This window comes from Strix uralensis, unplaced genomic scaffold (assembly GCF_047716275.1).
Source record: "Strix uralensis isolate ZFMK-TIS-50842 unplaced genomic scaffold, bStrUra1 scaffold_242, whole genome shotgun sequence".
In the NCBI taxonomy this organism is placed as follows: Eukaryota; Metazoa; Chordata; class Aves; order Strigiformes; family Strigidae; genus Strix; species Strix uralensis.
In genome coordinates this window covers 12,501-17,500 of record NW_027436843.1, presented here as the reverse complement: position 1 = coordinate 17,500, position 5,000 = coordinate 12,501, and positions in this window count along the sequence as shown.

Below are 5,000 nucleotides of genomic sequence, written 5' to 3'. Positions count from 1 at the left end.
AGGCTGCCCCCCCTACGGCAGCCACACATCTACAGGCGAAACAACGGAAAAAACGAAAAAAAATAAAATGGACGGAGGCGGCGCCGCCACCGCCTCGCCGGACCTTCAAATCGGGCTCTCGGGGGCTCGGCTCCCCCGGTATCCAGCGTTCCAAGTGCCGCCGACCGCCACCGGTCACCGGTCTTTAGCTTGTCCAGTGGTATCTCTGGCCATCCGCTTTCTCACCACTCAACTCGGTAGCGACCAGCTCGCGCTGCCCCGCTGCTGTACCGCTCCGCATCTCCCGGGGCCCCCCCTCGCTCTGTGTAGGCTTGCCCGACAAGCACCGGCTTGAGAACCGTGCCCAACCGCCCGGGGGAAACCACCGTCAGCGGCCGCCCAGCGCTCCACTTCGCCGGCTAAGCCGCGTGCCCTGGCTCGCGCGCGCCCCTCCGGAGCAGAGACGCCTCGTGCCCCTATATACGTAGACTATCGGTCCCCGCCGAAAAAAAGTACTAAGGACAGCGTCTGCGGACCCACGGGGGGGGCGCTCAAGAGACGCCGCCTCTTACGACGACGTAACTGGAGGCAGCGAGAAACAGCGACCCCTTGGAGGAAGTGCCGGAGCGAACAGGTCTGCCCGCTGGCCAAGTCCCACCGGATCCGGGTAGACCTGGCAGCCCTTTTCGGCGGTCGCTGCGGCAGCCGACGGTAACGTGGAGCCCGGTGAGCTCGCGGCCACCGCCCGCCCCGGAGACGGGTAGACCTGACGGCCGCCTCCCGCCCCGGAGACGGGTAGACCTGACGGCCGCCTCCCGCCCCGGAGACGGGTAGACCTGACGGCCGCCGCCCGCCCCGGAGACGGGTAGACCTGACGGCCGCCGCCGGCCCCGGAGACGGGTAGACCTGACGGCCGCCGGCCCCGGAGACGGGTAGACCTGACGGCCGCCGCCCGCCCCGGAGACGGGTAGACCTGACGGCCGCCTCCCGCCCCGGAGACGGGTAGACCTGACGGCCGCCTCCCGCCCCGGAGACGGGTAGACCTGACGGCCGCCGCCGGCCCCGGAGACGGGTAGACCTGACGGCCGCCGCCGGCCCCGGAGACGGGTAGACCTGACGGCCGCCTCCCGCCCCGGAGACGGGTAGACCTGACGGCCGCCGCCCGCCCCGGAGACGGGTAGACCTGACGGCCGCCTCCCGCCCCGGAGACGGGTAGACCTGACGGCCGCCTCCCGCCCCGGAGACGGGTAGACCTGACGGCCGCCGCCGGCCCCGGAGACGGGTAGACCTGACGGCCGCCGCCCGCCCCGGAGACGGGTAGACCTGACGGCCGCCTCCCGCCCCGGAGACGGGTAGACCTGACGGCCGCCGCCCGCCCCGGAGACGGGTAGACCTGACGGCCGCCTCCCGCCCCGGAGACGGGTAGACCTGACGGCCGCCGCCGGCCCCGGAGACGGGTAGACCTGACGGCCGCCGCCGGCCCCGGAGACGGGGAGAGCTGACGGACTCCTCCCGCCCCGGAGACGAGGAGACCTGACGGCCGCCTCGTGCAAGAGTTGCTTTTGGTTTCGATGGAAGATATCAAAGAAATACGAAAAAATAAATGAAAAGGGAAGATTTTTTTTCTTAAGCACATTCCCCCGCCGCGCTCACGTGCGCACACGCCACCCCTCTGCCCCGACCCGTTGGCCACCGTCCGGTCGCTGGCATCATCCTCCCACCACCACCACCACCACCACCCCCCCCACCCCCCCACCCCCCCACCCCCGCCAGCCCCTCCGCTCCGCTTCGCGCCGCGCCACCCGCGCCGCCACCCCCACTCCTCCACCGGCTGCCAGGGGACCGGGCAGAAGCGCGGGCGTTCCCCCCACCCCACCTCCGGCGGAGACGCCCGTCTGTCTCGCCGAGGCGAGTTCGCGTCGGGAACCGGGCGCCTTTCGCCGGGTCGGGGTCCCGGCGCTGCCGGGCGCTCCCCGGCTGCAGCTGTTGGTTTCGCGGGGTGGGTTCAGGTTTTCTCTCGGGGGGGGTGGGGGTGGGGGGGGGTGGGGGTGTGTGTTATTTTGTTTATTCCCCCCGCTTTTCGCTGTCCCGCAGAGGCGGGGGGACCGGACGCCCTTCACTGGGTCCGGGTCCGGGTCCGGGTCCAGGCGTTGCCAGGCGCTCGCTGGCTTTCGCGTTCGTGTTTTTTTCGAGGTGGGTGGGCGGGTGTGTGGGAAGGGGGGTCCCGGTGGGGGTGGGGGTGTGGGGGGTGTGTTGTTGGGCTTGTTTTTTTTTTTTTCCCCCCCCTTGCCATGGTTTTATTCTGACTTTTTAATTTGAAACAAAACAAAACAAAACAGAACAAAACATTTCAATAGATGTCCGCGGCCCTGCAGCCACCGACCCCCGCGCCGCGACACACGCGCGCACGGACACACGGGGACACACACACACCCCCACCCCCACCCCCGAGCCCCGCCGGCGCCCGCGCGCTCGAAGAGCCGTGGGTCCCCGCCCCCCGCTGCAGCTCCGGAGCTGCAGGGCGGTGGGTGCGGCCGGCAGCCGACCGCAGGCTCCCCGGCGCTGCAGAGCACTTGGGAAGGGGGGGGGGGGGGGGGGGGGCGGCGGGGGCGGTTTCTGTTGCCCCCCTCCCCGCGCCGCTCTCCCACCCCTTCCGCGTTCGTTTGGCTTTCAACCCGCGGCGGGGACGGAGCAGGCGGGCAGGAGGGCGGGCGGCTGAAGGACTGACTGAGAAAGGCGGGGAGCCGGGGCGCGGGCGCGGCGCGGTAGGGACTCGGCAGCTGGGGCTAGAGCCCCAAACATTCCCCCACCCCCGCCGCCGCCGCAACTCCCCTCTGGCGCCCGGGTACGGAGCCGGCGGGGACGCCGCTGGGTCCTAAAGGCTCCCGCCTTCCTTCCCCGGAGCGGCCAATCTGCTGCTGGCGGAAAGCGGGGTGGGGGTGGGGGGCGGCCGGTCTCATCGCGAACCCCGTGGTCGGGGCGGGGGCGGCCGGTGTCATGGCGAACCTGGTCGCGGGGGGGGGGTGGGGGGGGTGGGGGTGGGGTAGGGGGCGCGGCGGGGCTCGTTGCGAGCCAAGTGGCGGGGCGGGGGTGGGGGGGGGGGCGACCGGTCGCATCGAGAACCACGCGGCAGGAGGGCGGGGGGGCGGGGGGGAGGGCGGGAGGGGGCGGCTGTGTGTGCATACATGCACGCAGCCGCGGGCCAACGGGTTCGGGCCGGGGAGCTCTTGGGGGGGTGGGGGGGGTGGCGCGCACATCGCGCGCACGTGCGTGGGGAGAAAATAATAAAAAAAAAATGCGTCCCGCTGTTGATAACGCCACCTCCTCTGCTCCAGCCGGCCTCGTCGGCCCGCGCCCGTTTCTGCCTGCGGGCAGCGTGCCCGTGTGCCTCGGCCCGGGCAGAACCAAGGGCCGGCGGTTCCGTCGCCAGCGGGGCACGTTCGAGCGGTGAGTGTCGCCGAGAGGACGGGCCCGACGGCCTTAGGGGTGGGGGGGATTGTGTGTTAAAGGATTTTGCCAGACTGGGGGTACCCCTAGGCTTGCTTGCTTGCTTAACAACTCAGAGTTGGGCCACCACCTCGGCGAGTGACAGATGTCCGAAGGACAGCTTATATACTGTTTCTAAATCGATTACCTCGTCTTTGTACGTTTCCAGTCAACCTTTCAGTTGATTCTCATCATGTATTCAGGTTCACTTAGGATCCTGTCTCAGCCGAATTCTTCTCTTCTGGTTCCAATCCTTGCTTCAGTACACTAGCAGCTACACTACTAGCCGGGGCCTCCACTGGCGCCATCACCTCAGTCAAATGTGACATCACAAGGAGCTGCACAAGCCAGGCCTTGCTCCTGGCCTACCAGCTAGAAAAGCTGCAGATGACCTCATATGAAACCACACGAGCCATGGCCTGGTCCGGGCCTATCACGTACTAATCCAGACGTGACTTCAACCACAAGATCCTCAGGGCACGGCCTGCTCCCGGCCTCTGACCTACACAGGTACTGGTGACATGCCAAGCAGCTGCACAAGGCAGGGCCTGCTCCTGCCCTAAGCCGTGCTCAGACAAGGGATGACACCGCAGATCAGCCGGGCCCGATCCTCCCCCGTCACCTACGTGGCTAAATGTGACGTCCCAAGCAGCTACATGCCGCTCCAGGGCCTGCACCTGCCTTACCGACTACTCGGCTGAAGGTGACATTCTGAGCAGCTGCAGAGGCTCGGGCCTGCTCGTGGCCTATCACCTACTTAGCTGCAGGTGACAGGCGTGGCGGGGGGGGGGGTGGGGCGGGGAAGCAGCGGGCGGCACAGTGCGGTGTCAAGGGGCTGCCTGCCGGTTGATGCCGTCGAGTGCCCGGCAACGCCGGGACCTGAACCTGGACGCAGCGAAGGGTGCCCGGTCCCCACGTCTCTGCGGGACGGCGACAACCGGGGGGGAATAAACAAAGTAACGCGCCCCCCCACCACCACCACCACCGCCCCCGAGAGAAAACCTGAACCCACCCCGCGAAACCAACAGCTGCAGCCGGGGAGCGCCCGGCAGCGCCGGGACCCCGACTCGGCGACAGGTGCCCGGTTCCCGACGCGAACCTCGCCCCGGCGAGACAGACGGGCGTCTCCGCCGGAGGGAATTGGGGGGGGGGGGCGGGGGCGGGGGCAGCACGGAGCAGAGGGGCTGCCGGGGGGGGCTTGATGCCGGCGAGCAACCCGGCAGCGCCGGGACCCGCACCCGGACGCGGACCCTGGTTGATGCCAGCGAATGCACGGCGGCCAACGGGGCGGGGCGGGGCGGGGGGGGGCGGTGTGTGGTGGTGTGAGCGCGGCGGGGGGAGGTGGGTCTAAAAAAATTTTTTCCTTTTCATGTCTCTTTTCCTATTTCTTTGGTATCTTCTAGCGAAACCAAAAATGACAACAGCTGCACGAGGCAGCCATGTTGCAGCTTACTGCCTTGTATTACAAGTGCTTCAATGTCGGAAAAGCGGAGGGAAAAACCCCAAAATGACACTCTCCTCTCTCACACACACCC